We start from the raw sequence: 21414 nt of genomic DNA on the forward strand, positions 1-21414 counted from the left end.
CAAGAACAAACGAGAACGCACAAGAACACACGAGAACGCACAAGAACACACGAGAACGCACAAGAACACACGAGAACGCACAAGAACACACGAGAACGCACAAGAACACACGAGAACGCACAAGAACAAACGAGAATGCACAAGAACACACAAGAACAAACGAGAACGTACAAGAACGCACAAGAACACACAAGAACAAACGAGAACGCACGAGAACACACGAGAACACACAACAACAGACGAGAACGCACAAGAACAAACGAGAACGCACGAGAACACACAAGAACACGAGAACGCACAAGAACTCACGAGAACAAACAAGAACGCACAAGAACAAACGAGAATGCACGAGAACACACAAGAACACGAGAACGCACAAGAACACACAAGAACTCACGAGAACAAACGAGAACGCACAAGAACATACAAGAACGCACAAGAACACACAAGAACGCACAAGAACACACAAGAACGCACAAGAACAAACGAGAACGCACAAGAACACACGAGAACGCACAAGAACACACGAGAACGCACAAGAACACACGAGAACGCACAAGAACACACGAGAACGCACAAGAACAAACGAGAACGCACAAGAACACATGAGAACGCACAAGAACACACGAGAATGCACAAGAACAAATGAGAACGCACAAGAACACATGAGAACACACGAGAACGCACAAGAACACACAAGAACAAACGAGAATGCACAAGAACACACAAGAACGCACAAGAACACATGAGAACACACGAGAACGCACAAGAACACACGAGAACACACAAGAACAAACAAGAATGCACAAGAACACACGAGAACACACGAGAATGCACAAGAACACACAAGAACACAGGAGAACGCACAAGAACACACGAGAACGCACAAGAACAAACGAGAACGCACAAGAACACACGAGAACGCACAAGAACACACGAGAACGCACAAGAACACACGAGAACGCACAGGAACACACGAGAACGCACAAGAACACACGAGAACGCACAAGAACACACAAGAACGCACAAGAACACACGAGAACGCACAAGAACACACGAGAACGCACAGGAACACACGAGAACGCACAAGAACAAACGAGAATGCACAAGAACACACGAGAACGCACAAGAACAAACGAGAATGCACAAGAACACACAAGAACACACGAGAACGCACAGGAACTCACGAGAACGCACAAGAACACACGAGAACGCACAAGAACAAACGAGAACGCACAAGAACACACAAGAACACACGAGAACGCACAGGAACACACGAGAACGCACAAGAACACACAAGAACACACGAGAACGCACAAGAACACACGAGGACGCACAAGAACAAACGAGAATGCACGAGAACGCACGAGAACACACAAGAACACAAGAACGCACAAGAACACACGAGAACACATGAGAACGCACAAGAACACACAAGAATGCACAAGAACACACGAGAACGCACAAGAACACACAATAACAAACGAGAACGCACAAGAACACACGAGAACACACGAGAACACACGAGAACGCACAAGAACACATGAGAACGCACAAGAACACACGAGAACGCACAAGAACACACGGGAACGCACAAGAACACACGAGAATGCACGAGAACGCACAAGAACACACGAGAACGCACAAGAACAAACGAGAACGTACAAGAACGCACAAGAACACGAGAACGCACAAGAACACACGAGAACAAACGAGAATGCACAAGAACACACGAGAACACACAAGAACAGACGAGAACGCACAAGAACACACGAGAAGGCACAAGAACAAACGAGAACGCACGAGAACACACAAGAACACGAGAACGCACAAGAACACACAAGAACAAACGAGAATGCACAAGAACACACGAGAACACACAAGAACACACAAGAACACGAGAACGCACAAGAACTCACGAGAACAAACGAGAATGCACGAGAACACACAAGAACACGAGAACGCACAAGAACACACAAGAACTCACGAGAACAAACGAGAACGCACAAGAACACACAAGAACGCACAAGAACACACAAGAACGCACAAGAACAAACGAGAACGCACAAGAACAAACGAGAATACACGAGAACGCACAAGAACACATGAGAACGCACAAGAACACACGAGAACGCACAAGAACACACGAGAACACACGAGAACGCACAAGAACAAACGAGAACGCACAAGAACAAACGAGAATGCACAAGAACAAATGAGAACACATGAGAACACACGAGAACAAACGAGAACGCACAAGAACACACGAGAACAAACGAGAATGCACAAGAACACACAAGAACACTTGAGAACGCACAAGAACACACGAGAACACACGAGAACACACGAGAACGCACAAGAACGCACAAGAACACGAGAACGCACAAGAACACACGAGAACACACAAGAACACACGAGAATGCACAAGAACACATGAGAACGCACACGAACACAGGAGAACGCACAAGAACACATGAGAACGCACAAGAACACAGGAGAACGCACAAGAACACACGAGAACGCACAAGAACACACGAGAACGCACAAGAACAAACGAGAACGCACGAGAACACACAAGAACACGAGAACGCACAAGAACACACGAGAACAAACGAGAATGCACAAGAACACACGAGAACACACAAGAACAGACGAGAACGCACAAGAACAAACGAGAACGCACGAGAACACACAAGAACACGAGAACGCACAAGAACACACGAGAACAAACGAGAATTCACAAGAACACACGAGAACACACAAGAACAGACGAGAACGCACAAGAACAAACGAGAACGCACGAGAACACACAAGAACACGAGAACGCACAAGAACTCACAAGAACAGACGAGAACGCACAAGAACAAACGAGAATGCACGAGAACACACAAGAACACGAGAACGCACAAGAACAAACGAGAATGCACGAGAACACACAAGAACACGAGAACGCACAAGAACACACAAGAACTCACGAGAACAAACGAAAACGCACAAGAACACACAAGAACGCACAAGAACACACAAGAACGCACAAGAACAAACGAGAACGCACAAGAACACACGAGAACGCAAAAGAACAAATGAGAACGCACAAGAACAAACGAGAATACACGAGAACGCACAAGAACAAACGAGAACGCACAAGAACACACGAGAACGCACAAGAACACACGAGAACACACGAGAACGCACAAGAACAAACGAGAACGCACAAGAACACATGAGAACGCACAAGAACACACGAGAATGCACAAGAACAAATGAGAACGCACAAGAACACATGAGAACACACGAGAACGCACAAGAACACACAAGAACAAACGAGAATGCACAAGAACACACAAGAACGCACAAGAACACATGAGAACACACGAGAACGCACAAGAACACACAAGAACAAACGAGAATGCACAAGAACACACGAGAACACACGAGAACGCACAAGAACACACGAGAACGCACGAGAACACACGAGAACAAACGAGAATGCACAAGAACACACAAGAACACACGAGAACGCACAAGAACACACGAGAACGCACGAAAACAAACGAGAATGCACAAGAACACACGAGAACGCACAAGAACACACAAGAACACACGAGAACGCACAAGAACACACGAGAACGCAAAAGAACACACGAGAACGCACAAGAACACACGAGAACGCACAAGAACACACAAGAACACACGAGAACGCACAAGAACACACGAGAACGCACAAGAACACACAAGAACACACGAGAACGCACAAGAACACACGAGAACGCACAGGAACACACGAGAACGCACAAGAACACACGAGAACGCACAAGAAGACACAAGAACACACGAGAACGCACAAGAACACACGAGGACGCACAAGAACAAACGAGAATGCACGAGAACGCACGAGAACACACAAGAACACAAGAACGCACAAGAACACACGAGAATACATGAGAACGCACAAGAACACACAAGAATGCACAAGAACACACGAGAACGCACAAGAACACACAATAACAAACGAGAACGCACAAGAACACACGAGAACACACAAGAACACACGAGAACGCACAAGAACACATGAGAACGCACAAGAACACACGAGAACGCACAAGAACACACGGGAACGCACAAGAACACACGAGAAGGCACGAGAACGCACAAGAACACACGAGAACGCACAAGCACAAACGAGAATGCACAAGAACACACAAGAACAAACGAGAACGTACAAGAACGCACAAGAACACGAGAACGCACAAGAACACACGAGAACAAACGAGAATGCACAAGAACACACGAGAACACACAAGAACAGACGAGAACGCACAAGAACAAACGAGAACGCACGAGAACACACAAGAACACGAGAACGCACAAGAACTCACGAGAACACACGAGAACACACAAGAACAGACGAGAACGCACAAGAACAAACGAGAATGCACGAGAACACACAAGAACACGAGAACGCACAAGAACAAACGAGAATGCACGAGAACACACAAGAACACGAGAACGCACAAGAACACACAAGAACTCACGAGAACAAACGAGAACGCACAAGAACACACAAGAACGCACAAGAACACACAAGAACGCAAAAGAACAAACGAGAACGCACAAGAACACACGAGAACGCAAAAGAACAAATGAGAACGCACAAGAACAAACGAGAATACACGAGAACGCACAAGAACAAACGAGAACGCACAAGAACACACGAGAACGCACAAGAACACACGAGAACACACGAGAACGCACAAGAACAAACGAGAACGCACAAGAACACATGAGAACGCACAAGAACACACGAGAATGCACAAGAACAAATGAGAACGCACAAGAACACACGAGAATGCACAAGAACAAATGAGAATGCACAAGAACACACAAGAACGCACAAGAACACATGAGAACACACGAGAACGCACAAGAACACACAAGAACAAACGAGAATGCACAAGAACACACGAGAACACACGAGAACGCACAAGAACACACGAGAACGCACGAGAACACACAAGAACAAACGAGAATGCACAAGAACACACAAGAACACACGAGAACGCACAAGAACACACGAGAACGCACGAAAACAAACGAGAATGCACAAGAACACACGAGAACGCACAAGAACACACGAGAACGCACAAGAACACACGAGAACGCAAAAGAACACACGAGAACGCACAAGAACACACGAGGACGCAAAAGAACACACGAGAACGCACAAGAACACACGAGAACGCACAAGAACACACGAGAACGCACAAGAACACACGAGAAGGCACAAGAACAAACGAGAACGCACGAGAACACACAAGAACACGAGAACGCACAAGAACACACAAGAACAAACGAGAATGCACAAGAACACACGAGAACACACAAGAACACACAAGAACACGAGAACGCACAAGAACTCACGAGAACAAACGAGAATGCACGAGAACACACAAGAACACGAGAACGCACAAGAACACACAAGAACTCACGAGAACAAACGAGAACGCACAAGAACACACAAGAACGCACAAGAACACACAAGAACGCACAAGAACAAACGAGAACGCACAAGAACAAACGAGAATACACGAGAACGCACAAGAACACATGAGAACGCACAAGAACACACGAGAACGCACAAGAACACACGAGAACACACGAGAACGCACAAGAACAAACGAGAACGCACAAGAACAAACGAGAATGCACAAGAACAAATGAGAACACATGAGAACACACGAGAACAAACGAGAACGCACAAGAACACACGAGAACAAACGAGAATGCACAAGAACACACAAGAACACTTGAGAACGCACAAGAACACACGAGAACACACGAGAACACACGAGAACGCACAAGAACGCACAAGAACACGAGAACGCACAAGAACACACGAGAACACACAAGAACACACGAGAATGCACAAGAACACATGAGAACGCACACGAACACAGGAGAACGCACAAGAACACATGAGAACGCACAAGAACACAGGAGAACGCACAAGAACACACGAGAACGCACAAGAACACACGAGAACGCACAAGAACAAACGAGAACGCACGAGAACACACAAGAACACGAGAACGCACAAGAACACACGAGAACAAACGAGAATGCACAAGAACACACGAGAACACACAAGAACAGACGAGAACGCACAAGAACAAACGAGAACGCACGAGAACACACAAGAACACGAGAACGCACAAGAACACACGAGAACAAACGAGAATGCACAAGAACACACGAGAACACACAAGAACAGACGAGAACGCACAAGAACAAACGAGAACGCACGAGAACACACAAGAACACGAGAACGCACAAGAACTCACAAGAACAGACGAGAACGCACAAGAACAAACGAGAATGCACGAGAACACACAAGAACACGAGAACGCACAAGAACAAACGAGAATGCACGAGAACACACAAGAACACGAGAACGCACAAGAACACACAAGAACTCACGAGAACAAACGAAAACGCACAAGAACACACAAGAACGCACAAGAACACACAAGAACGCACAAGAACAAACGAGAACGCACAAGAACACACGAGAACGCAAAAGAACAAATGAGAACGCACAAGAACAAACGAGAATACACGAGAACGCACAAGAACAAACGAGAACGCACAAGAACACACGAGAACGCACAAGAACACACGAGAACACACGAGAACGCACAAGAACAAACGAGAACGCACAAGAACACATGAGAACGCACAAGAACACACGAGAATGCACAAGAACAAATGAGAACGCACAAGAACACATGAGAACACACGAGAACGCACAAGAACACACAAGAACAAACGAGAATGCACAAGAACACACAAGAACGCACAAGAACACATGAGAACACACGAGAACGCACAAGAACACACAAGAACAAACGAGAATGCACAAGAACACACGAGAACACACGAGAACGCACAAGAACACACGAGAACGCACGAGAACACACGAGAACAAACGAGAATGCACAAGAACACACAAGAACACACGAGAACGCACAAGAACACACGAGAACGCACGAAAACAAACGAGAATGCACAAGAACACACGAGAACGCACAAGAACACACAAGAACACACGAGAACGCACAAGAACACACGAGAACGCAAAAGAACACACGAGAACGCACAAGAACACACGAGAACGCACAAGAACACACAAGAACACACGAGAACGCACAAGAACACACGAGAACGCACAAGAACACACAAGAACACACGAGAACGCACAAGAACACACGAGAACGCACAGGAACACACGAGAACGCACAAGAACACACGAGAACGCACAAGAAGACACAAGAACACACGAGAACGCACAAGAACACACGAGGACGCACAAGAACAAACGAGAATGCACGAGAACGCACGAGAACACACAAGAACACAAGAACGCACAAGAACACACGAGAATACATGAGAACGCACAAGAACACACAAGAATGCACAAGAACACACGAGAACGCACAAGAACACACAATAACAAACGAGAACGCACAAGAACACACGAGAACACACAAGAACACACGAGAACGCACAAGAACACATGAGAACGCACAAGAACACACGAGAACGCACAAGAACACACGGGAACGCACAAGAACACACGAGAAGGCACGAGAACGCACAAGAACACACGAGAACGCACAAGCACAAACGAGAATGCACAAGAACACACAAGAACAAACGAGAACGTACAAGAACGCACAAGAACACGAGAACGCACAAGAACACACGAGAACAAACGAGAATGCACAAGAACACACGAGAACACACAAGAACAGACGAGAACGCACAAGAACAAACGAGAACGCACGAGAACACACAAGAACACGAGAACGCACAAGAACTCACGAGAACACACGAGAACACACAAGAACAGACGAGAACGCACAAGAACAAACGAGAATGCACGAGAACACACAAGAACACGAGAACGCACAAGAACAAACGAGAATGCACGAGAACACACAAGAACACGAGAACGCACAAGAACACACAAGAACTCACGAGAACAAACGAGAACGCACAAGAACACACAAGAACGCACAAGAACACACAAGAACGCAAAAGAACAAACGAGAACGCACAAGAACACACGAGAACGCAAAAGAACAAATGAGAACGCACAAGAACAAACGAGAATACACGAGAACGCACAAGAACAAACGAGAACGCACAAGAACACACGAGAACGCACAAGAACACACGAGAACACACGAGAACGCACAAGAACAAACGAGAACGCACAAGAACACATGAGAACGCACAAGAACACACGAGAATGCACAAGAACAAATGAGAACGCACAAGAACACACGAGAATGCACAAGAACAAATGAGAATGCACAAGAACACACAAGAACGCACAAGAACACATGAGAACACACGAGAACGCACAAGAACACACAAGAACAAACGAGAATGCACAAGAACACACGAGAACACACGAGAACGCACAAGAACACACGAGAACGCACGAGAACACACAAGAACAAACGAGAATGCACAAGAACACACAAGAACACACGAGAACGCACAAGAACACACGAGAACGCACGAAAACAAACGAGAATGCACAAGAACACACGAGAACGCACAAGAACACACGAGAACGCACAAGAACACACGAGAACGCAAAAGAACACACGAGAACGCACAAGAACACACGAGGACGCAAAAGAACACACGAGAACGCACAAGAACACACGAGAACGCACAAGAACACACGAGAACGCACAAGAACACACAAGAACACACGAGAACGCACAAGAACACACGAGAACGCACAAGAACACACAAGAACACACGAGAACGCACAAGAACACACGAGAACGCACAGGAACACACGAGAACGCACAAGAACACACGAGAACGCACAAGAAGACACAAGAACACACGAGAACGCACAAGAACACACGAGGACGCACAAGAACAAACGAGAATGCACGAGAACGCACGAGAACACACAAGAACACAAGAACGCACAAGAACACACGAGAATACATGAGAACGCACAAGAACACACAAGAATGCACAAGAACACACAATAACAAACGAGAACGCACAAGAACACACGAGAACACACAAGAACACACGAGAACGCACAAGAACACATGAGAACGCACAAGAACACACGAGAACGCACAAGAACACACGGGAACGCACAAGAACACACGAGAAGGCACGAGAACGCACAAGAACACACGAGAACGCACAAGAACAAACGAGAATGCACAAGAACACACAAGAACAAACGAGAACGTACAAGAACGCACAAGAACACGAGAACGCACAAGAACACACGAGAACAAACGAGAATGCACAAGAACACACGAGAACACACAAGAACAGACGAGAACGCACAAGAACAAACGAGAACGCACGAGAACACACAAGAACACGAGAACGCACAAGAACTCACGAGAACACACGAGAACACACAAGAACAGACGAGAACGCACAAGAACAAACGAGAATGCACGAGAACACACAAGAACACGAGAACGCACAAGAACAAACGAGAATGCACGAGAACACACAAGAACACGAGAACGCACAAGAACACACAAGAACTCACGAGAACAAACGAGAACGCACAAGAACACACAAGAACGCACAAGAACACACAAGAACGCACAAGAACAAACGAGAACGCACAAGAACACACGAGAACGCAAAAGAACAAATGAGAACGCACAAGAACAAACGAGAATACACGAGAACGCACAAGAACAAACGAGAACGCACAAGAACACACGAGAACGCACAAGAACACACGAGAACACACGAGAACGCACAAGAACAAACGAGAACGCACAAGAACACATGAGAACGCACAAGAACACACGAGAATGCACAAGAACAAATGAGAACGCACAAGAACACACGAGAATGCACAAGAACAAATGAGAATGCACAAGAACACACAAGAACGCACAAGAACACATGAGAACACACGAGAACGCACAAGAACACACGAGAACGCACAAGAACACACAAGAACAAACGAGAATGCACAAGAACACACGAGAACACACGAGAACGCACAAGAACACACGAGAACGCACGAGAACACATGAGAACAAACGAGAATGCACAAGAACACACAAGAACACACGAGAACGCACAAGAACACACGAGAACGCACGAAAACAAACGAGAATGCACAAGAACACACGAGAACGCTGAAGAACACACAAGAACACACGAGAACGCACAAGAACACACGAGAACGCAAAAGAACACACGAGAACGCACAGGAACACACGAGAACGCACAAGAACACACGAGAACGCACAAGAACACACAAGAACACACGAGAACGCACAAGAACACACGAGAACGCACAAGAACACACAAGAACACACGAGAACGCACAAGAACACACGAGAACGCACAGGAACACACGAGAACGCACAAGAACACACGAGAACGCACAAGAAGACACAAGAACACACGAGAACGCACAAGAACACACGAGGACGCACAAGAACAAACGAGAATGCACGAGAACGCACGAGAACACACAAGAACACAAGAACGCACAAGAACACACGAGAATACACAAGAACACACGAGAACGCACAAGAACACACAATAACAAACGAGAACGCACAAGAACACACGAGAACGCACAAGAACACACAATAACAAACGAGAACGCACAAGAACACACGAGAACACACAAGAACACACGAGAACGCACAAGAACACATGAGAACGCACAAGAACACACGAGAACGCACAAGAACACACGGGAACGCACAAGAACACACGAGAAGGCACGAGAACGCACAAGAACACACGAGAACGCACAAGAACAAACGAGAATGCACAAGAACACACAAGAACAAACGAGAACGTACAAGAACGCACAAGAACACGAGAACGCACAAGAACACACGAGAACAAACGAGAATGCACAAGAACACACGAGAACACACAAGAACAGACGAGAACGCACAAGAACACACGAGAAGGCACAAGAACAAACGAGAACGCACGAGAACACACGAGAACACACAAGAACACACAAGAACACGAGAAAGCACAAGAACTCACGAGAAAGAAACGAGAACGCACAAGAACAAACGAGAATGCACGAGAACGCACGAGAACACACAAGAACACGAGAAAGCACAAGAACACACAAGAACTCACGAGAACAAACGAGAACGCACAAGAACACACAAGAACGCACAAGAACACACAAGAACGCACAAGAACAAACGAGAACGCACAAGAACACACGAGAACACAAGAACGCACAAGAACACACGAGAACGCACAAGAACACACGAGAACGCACAAGAACACACGAGAACGCACAAGAACACACGAGAACGCACAAGAACAAACGAGAACGCACAAGAACACACGAGAACGCACAAGAACAAACGAGAATGCAGAAGAACACACGAGAACAAACGAGAACGTACAAGAACGCACAAGAACACACAAGAACAAACGAGAACGCACAAGAACACACGAGAACACACAAGAACAGACGAGAACGCACAAGAACAAACGAGAACGCACGAGAACACACAAGAACACGAGAACGCACAAGAACTCACGAGAACAAACGAGAACGCACAAGAACAAACGAGAATGCACGAGAACACACAAGAACACGAGAACGCACAAGAACAAACGAGAATGCACGAGAACACACAAGAACACGAGAACGCACAAGAACACACAAGAACTCACGAGAACAAACGAGAACGCACAAGAACATACAAGAACGCACAAGAACACACAAGAACGCACAAGAACAAACGAGAACGCACAAGAACACACGAGAACGCAAAAGAACAAACGAGAATACACGAGAACGCACAAGAACAAACGAGAACGCACAAGAACACACGAGAACGCACAAGAACACACGAGAACGCACAAGAACAAACGAGAACGCACAAGAACACATGAGAACGCACAAGAACACACGAGAATGCACAAGAACAAATGAGAACGCACAAGAACACATGAGAACACACGAGAACACACAAGAACAAACAAGAATGCACAAGAACACACGAGAACACAGGAGAACGCACAAGAACACACGAGAACGCACGAGAACAAACGAGAACGCACAAGAACACACGAGAACGCACAAGAACACACAAGAACACACAAGAACGCACAAGAACAAACGAGAACGCACGAGAACACACAAGAACACGAGAACGCACAAGAACACACGAGAACAAACGAGAATGCACAAGAACACACGAGAACACACAAGAACAGACGAGAACGCACAAGAACAAACGAGAACGCACGAGAACACACAAGAACACGAGAACGCACAAGAACACACGAGAACAAACGAGAATGCACAAGAACACACGAGAACACACAAGAACAGACGAGAACGCACAAGAACAAACGAGAACGCACGAGAACACACAAGAACACGAGAACGCACAAGAACTCACGAGAACACACGAGAACACACAAGAACAGACGAGAACGCACAAGAACAAACGAGAATGCACGAGAACACACAAGAACACGAGAACGCACAAGAACAAACGAGAATGCACGAGAACACACAAGAACACGAGAACGCACAAGAACACACAAGAACTCACGAGAACAAACGAGAACGCACAAGAACACACAAGAACGCACAAGAACAAACGAGAACGCACAAGAACACACGAGAACGCAAAAGAACAAATGAGAACGCACAAGAACAAACGAGAATACACGAGAACGCACAAGAACAAACGAGAACGCACAAGAACACACGAGAACGCACAAGAACACACGAGAACACACGAGAACGCACAAGAACAAACGAGAACGCACAAGAACACATGAGAACGCACAAGAACACACGAGAATGCACAAGAACAAATGAGAACGCACAAGAACACATGAGAACACACGAGAACGCACAAGAACACACAAGAACAAACGAGAATGCACAAGAACACACAAGAACGCACAAGAACACATGAGAACACACGAGAACGCACAAGAACACACGAGAACGCACAAGAACACACGAGAACGCACAAGAACACACAAGAACGCACAAGAACACACGAGAACGCACAAGAACACACAAGAACACACAAGAACGCACAAGAACACACGAGAACGCACAAGAACACACGAGAACGCACAAGAATGCACGAGAACAAACAAGAACCCACAAGAACGCGCAAAAACGCACAAGAACACACGAGAACGCACAAGAACACACAAGAACACACGAGAACGCACAAGAACACACAAGAACACGAGAACGCACAAGAACACGAGAACGCACGAGAACAAGTGAGAACGCACAAGAACACACGAGAACACACAAGAACACACGAGAACACACAAGAACACACAAGAACACACAAGAACACACGAGAACGCACAAGACCACACAAGAACGCACAAGAACACACGAGAATGCACAAGAACGCACAAGAACGCACAAGAACACACGAGAACGCACAAGAACACACGAGAACGCACAAGAACAAACGAGAACGCACAAGAACACACGAGAACGCACAAGAACAAACGAGAATGCACAAGAACACACGAGAACAAACGAGAACGTACAAGAACGCACAAGAACACACAAGAACAAACGAGAACGCACAAGAACACACGAGAACACACAAGAACAGACGAGAACGCACAAGAACAAACGAGAACGCACGAGAACACACAAGAACACGAGAACGCACAAGAACTCACGAGAACAAACGAGAACGCACAAGAACAAACGAGAATGCACGAGAACACACAAGAACACGAGAACGCACAAGAACAAACGAGAATGCACGAGAACACACAAGAACACGAGAACGCACAAGAACACACAAGAACTCACGAGAACAAACGAGAACGCACAAGAACATACAAGAACGCACAAGAACACACAAGAACGCACAAGAACAAACGAGAACGCACAAGAACACACGAGAACGCAAAAGAACAAACGAGAATACACGAGAACGCACAAGAACAAACGAGAACGCACAAGAACACACGAGAACGCACAAGAACACACGAGAACGCACAAGAACAAACGAGAACGCACAAGAACACATGAGAACGCACAAGAACACACGAGAATGCACAAGAACAAATGAGAACGCACAAGAACACATGAGAACACACGAGAACACACAAGAACAAACAAGAATGCACAAGAACACACGAGAACACAGGAGAACGCACAAGAACACACGAGAACGCACGAGAACAAACGAGAACGCACAAGAACACACGAGAACGCACAAGAACACACAAGAACACACAAGAACGCACAAGAACAAACGAGAACGCACGAGAACACACAAGAACACGAGAACGCACAAGAACACACGAGAACAAACGAGAATGCACAAGAACACACGAGAACACACAAGAACAGACGAGAACGCACAAGAACAAACGAGAACGCACGAGAACACACAAGAACACGAGAACGCACAAGAACACACGAGAACAAACGAGAATGCACAAGAACACACGAGAACACACAAGAACAGACGAGAACGCACAAGAACAAACGAGAACGCACGAGAACACACAAGAACACGAGAACGCACAAGAACTCACGAGAACACACGAGAACACACAAGAACAGACGAGAACGCACAAGAACAAACGAGAATGCACGAGAACACACAAGAACACGAGAACGCACAAGAACAAACGAGAATGCACGAGAACACACAAGAACACGAGAACGCACAAGAACACACAAGAACTCACGAGAACAAACGAGAACGCACAAGAACACACAAGAACGCACAAGAACAAACGAGAACGCACAAGAACACACGAGAACGCAAAAGAACAAATGAGAACGCACAAGAACAAACGAGAATACACGAGAACGCACAAGAACAAACGAGAACGCACAAGAACACACGAGAACGCACAAGAACACACGAGAACACACGAGAACGCACAAGAACAAACGAGAACGCACAAGAACACATGAGAACGCACAAGAACACACGAGAATGCACAAGAACAAATGAGAACGCACAAGAACACATGAGAACACACGAGAACGCACAAGAACACACAAGAACAAACGAGAATGCACAAGAACACACAAGAACGCACAAGAACACATGAGAACACACGAGAACGCACAAGAACACACGAGAACGCACAAGAACACACGAGAACGCACAAGAACACACAAGAACGCACAAGAACACACGAGAACGCACAAGAACACACAAGAACACACAAGAACGCACAAGAACACACGAGAACGCACAAGAACACACGAGAACGCACAAGAATGCACGAGAACAAACAAGAACCCACAAGAACGCGCAAAAACGCACAAGAACACACGAGAACGCACAAGAACACACAAGAACACACGAGAACGCACAAGAACACACAAGAACACGAGAACGCACAAGAACACGAGAACGCACGAGAACAAGTGAGAACGCACAAGAACACACGAGAACACACAAGAACACACGAGAACACACAAGAACACACAAGAACACACAAGAACACACGAGAACGCACAAGACCACACAAGAACGCACAAGAACACACGAGAATGCACAAGAACGCACAAGAAAACACAAGAACACACGAGAACACACAAGAACACACGAGAACGCACAAGAAAACACAAGAACACACGAGAACGCACAAGAACACACGAGAACGCACAAGAACACACGAGAACGCACAAAAACACACAAGAACACACGAGAACGCACAAGAACAAACGAGAACGCACAAAAACACACAAGAACACACGAGAACGCACAAGAACACACGAGAACGCACAAGAACACACGAGAACGCACAAGAACACACAAGAACACACGAGAACGCACAAGAACAAACGAGAACGCACAAGAACACACAAGAACACATGAGAACGCACAAGAACACACGAGAACGTACAAGAACACACAAGAACGTACAAGAACACACAAGAACGCACAAGAACACACGAGAACGCACAAGAATGTACAAGAACACACGAGAACGCACAAGAACACACAAGAACGCACAAGAACGCACGAGAACACACGAGAACGCACAAGAACAAACGAGAACGCACAAGAACACATGAGAACACACGAGAACGCACAAGAACACACAAGAACAAACGAGAATGCACAAGAACACACAAGAACGCACAAGAACACATGAGAACACACGAGAACGCACAAGAACACACGAGAACGCACGAGAACACACGAGAACAAACGAGAATGCACAAGAACACACGAGAACAAACGAGAATGCAAAAGAACACACAAGAACACACGAGAACGCACAATAACACACGAGAACAAACGAGAATGCACGAGAACACACAAGAACACGAGAACGCACAAGAACACACAAGAACTCACGAGAACAAACGAGAACGCACAAGAACACACAAGAACGCACAAGAACACACAAGAACGCACAAGAACAAACGAGAACGCACAAGAACAAACGAGAATACACGAGAACGCACAAGAACACATGAGAACGCACAAGAACACACGAGAACGCACAAGAACACACGAGAACACACAAGAACGCACAAGAACAAACGAGAACGCACAAGAACAAACGAGAATGCACAAGAACAAATGAGAACACATGAGAACACACGAGAACAAACGAGAACGCACAAGAACACACGAGAACAAACGAGAATGCACAAGAACACACAAGAACACTTGAGAACGCACAAGAACACACGAGAACACACGAGAACACACGAGAACGCACAAGAACGCACAAGAACACGAGAACGCACAAGAACACACGAGAACACACAAGAACACACGAGAATGCACAAGAACACATGAGAACGCACACGAACACAGGAGAACGCACAAGAACACATGAGAACGCACAAGAACACAGGAGAACGCACAAGAACACACGAGAACGCACAAGAACACACGAGAACGCACAAGAACAAACGAGAACGCACGAGAACACACAAGAACACGAGAACGCACAAGAACACACGAGAACAAACGAGAATGCACAAGAACACACGAGAACACACAAGAACAGACGAGAACGCACAAGAACAAACGAGAACGCACGAGAACACACAAGAACACGAGAACGCACAAGAACACACGAGAACAAACGAGAATGCACAAGAACACACGAGAACACACAAGAACAGACGAGAACGCACAAGAACAAACGAGAACGCACGAGAACACACAAGAACACGAGAACGCACAAGAACTCACAAGAACAGACGAGAACGCACAAGAACAAACGAGAATGCACGAGAACACACAAGAACACGAGAACGCACAAGAACAAACGAGAATGCACGAGAACACACAAGAACACGAGAACGCACAAGAACACACAAGAACTCACGAGAACAAACGAAAACGCACAAGAACACACAATAACGCACAAGAACACACAAGAACGCACAAGAACAAACGAGAACGCACAAGAACACACGAGAACGCAAAAGAACAAATGAGAACGCACAAGAACAAACGAGAATACACGAGAACGCACAAGAACAAACGAGAACGCACAAGAACACACGAGAACGCACAAGAACACACGAGAACACACGAGAACGCACAAGAACAAACGAGAACGCACAAGAACACATGAGAACGCACAAGAACACACGAGAATGCACAAGAACAAATGAGAACGCACAAGAACACATGAGAACACACGAGAACGCACAAGAACACACAAGAACAAACGAGAATGCACAAGAACACACAAGAACGCACAAGAACACATGAGAACACACGAGAACGCACAAGAACACACAAGAACAAACGAGAATGCACAAGAACACACGAGAACACACGAGAACGCACAAGAACACACGAGAACGCACGAGAACAAACGAGAATACACGAGAACGCACAAGAACACATGAGAACGCACAAGAACACATGAGAACGCACAAGAACACACGAGAACGCACAAGAACACACGAGAACGCACAAGAACACATGAGAACGCACAAGAACACACGAGAACGCACAAGAACACACGAGAACACACGAGAACGCACAAGAACAAACGAGAACGCACAAGAACACACGAGAACGCACAAGAACAAATGAGAACACATGAGAACACACGAGAACAAACGAGAACGCACAAGAACACACGAGAACAAACGAGAATGCACAAGAACACACAAGAACACTTGAGAACGCACAAGAACACACGAGAACACACGAGAACACACGAGAACGCACAAGAACGCACAAGAACACGAGAACGCACAAGAACACACGAGAACACACAAGAACACACGAGAATGCACAAGAACACACAAGAACACACGAGAACGCACAAGAAGACACAAGAACACACGAGAACGCACAAGAACACACGAGGACGCACAAGAACAAACGAGAATGCACGAGAACGCACGAGAACACACAAGAACACACGAGAACGCACGAGAACACACGGGAACGCACAAGAACACACGAGAACGCACAAGAACACACGAGAACGCACAAGAACACACAAGAACACACGAGAACGCACAAGAACACACGAGAACGCACAAGAACACACGAGAACGCACAAGAACACACGAGAACGCACAAGAACACACGAGAACGCACAGGAACAAACGAGAATGCACGAGAACGCACGAGAACACACAAGAACACAAGAACGCACAAGAACACACGAGAATACACAAGAACACACGAGAACGCACAAGAACACACAATAACAAACGAGAACGCACAAGAACACACGAGGACGCACAAGAACAAACGAGAATGCACGAGAACGCACGAGAACACACAAGAACACACGAGAACGCACAAGAACACACGGGAACGCACAAGAACACACGAGAACGCACAAGAACACACGAGAACGCACAAGAACACACAAGAACACACAAGAACACACAAGAACGCACAAGAACACACGAGAATGCACAAGAACACACGAGAACGCACAGGAACAAACGAGAACACACGAGAACGCACAAGAACACACGAGAACGCACAAGAACAAACGAGAATGCACAAGAACACACAAGAACAAACGAGAATGCACAAGAACAAACGAGAATGCACGAGAACACACAAGAACACGAGAACGCACAAGAACAAACGAGAATGCACGAGAACACACAAGAACACGAGAACGCACAAGAACACACAAGAACTCAAGAGAACAAACGAGAACGCACAAGAACACACAAGAACGCACAAGAACACACAAGAACGCACAAGAACAAACGAGAACGCACAAGAACACACGAGAACGCACAAGAACACACGAGAACGCACAAGAACACACGAGAACGCACAAGAACACACGAGAACGCACAAGAACACACGAGAACGCACAAGAACAAACGAGAATGCACAAGAACACACAAGAACAAACGAGAACGTACAAGAACGCACAAGAACACACAAGAACAAACGAGAACGCACGAGAACACACGAGAACACACAACAACAGACGAGAACGCACAAGAACAAACGAGAACGCACGAGAACACACAAGAACACGAGAACGCACAAGAACTCACGAGAACAAACAAGAACGCACAAGAACAAACGAGAATGCACGAGAACACACAAGAACACGAGAACGCACAAGAACACACAAGAACTCACGAGAACAAACGAGAACGCACAAGAACATACAAGAACGCACAAGAACACACAAGAACGCACAAGAACACACAAGAACGCACAAGAACAAACGAGAACGCACAAGAACACACGAGAACGCACAAGAACACACGAGAACGCACAAGAACACACGAGAACGCACAAGAACACACGAGAACGCACAAGAACAAACGAGAACGCACAAGAACACATGAGAACGCACAAGAACACACGAGAATGCACAAGAACAAATGAGAACGCACAAGAACACATGAGAACACACGAGAACGCACAAGAACACACAAGAACAAACGAGAATGCACAAGAACACACAAGAACGCACAAGAACACATGAGAACACACGAGAACGCACAAGAACACACGAGAACACACAAGAACAAACAAGAATGCACAAGAACACACGAGAACACACGAGAATGCACAAGAACACACAAGAACACAGGAGAACGCACAAGAACACACGAGAACGCACAAGAACAAACGAGAACGCACAAGAACACACGAGAACGCACAAGAACACACGAGAACGCACAAGAACACACGAGAACGCACAAGAACACACGAGAACGCACAGGAACACACGAGAACGCACAAGAACACACGAGAACGCACAAGAACACACAAGAACGCACAAGAACACACGAGAACGCACAAGAACACACGAGAACGCACAGGAACACACGAGAACGCACAAGAACAAACGAGAATGCACAAGAACACACGAGAACGCACAAGAACAAACGAGAATGCACAAGAACACACAAGAACACACGAGAACGCACAGGAACTCACGAGAACGCACAAGAACACACGAGAACGCACAAGAACAAACGAGAACGCACAAGAACACACAAGAACACACGAGAACGCACAAGAACACACGAGAACGCACAGGAACACACGAGAACGCACAAGAACACACAAGAACACACGAGAACGCACAAGAACACACGAGGACGCACAAGAACAAACGAGAATGCACGAGAACGCACGAGAACACACAAGAACACAAGAACGCACAAGAACACACGAGAACACATGAGAACGCACAAGAACACACAAGAATGCACAAGAACACACGAGAACGCACAAGAACACACAATAACAAACGAGAACGCACAAGAACACACGAGAACACACGAGAACACACGAGAACGCACAAGAACACATGAGAACGCACAAGAACACACGAGAACGCACAAGAACACACGGGAACGCACAAGAACACACGAGAATGCACGAGAACGCACAAGAACACACGAGAACGCACAAGAACAAACGAGAACGTACAAGAACGCACAAGAACACGAGAACGCACAAGAACACACGAGAACAAACGAGAATGCACAAGAACACACGAGAACACACAAGAACAGACGAGAACGCACAAGAACACACGAGAAGGCACAAGAACAAACGAGAACGCACGAGAACACACAAGAACACGAGAACGCACAAGAACACACAAGAACAAACGAGAATGCACAAGAACACACGAGAACACACAAGAACACACAAGAACACGAGAACGCACAAGAACTCACGAGAACAAACGAGAATGCAAGAGAACACACAAGAACACGAGAACGCACAAGAACACACAAGAACTCACGAGAACAAACGAGAACGCACAAGAACACACAAGAACGCACAAGAACACACAAGAACGCACAAGAACAAACGAGAACGCACAAGAACAAACGAGAATACACGAGAACGCACAAGAACACATGAGAACGCACAA

Source organism: Eucyclogobius newberryi, unplaced genomic scaffold (assembly GCF_026437365.1).
Source record: "Eucyclogobius newberryi isolate DKJ021-1_F unplaced genomic scaffold, fEucNew1.0.hap1 SCAF_13, whole genome shotgun sequence".
Lineage (NCBI taxonomy): Eukaryota > Metazoa > Chordata > Actinopteri > Gobiiformes > Gobiidae > Eucyclogobius > Eucyclogobius newberryi.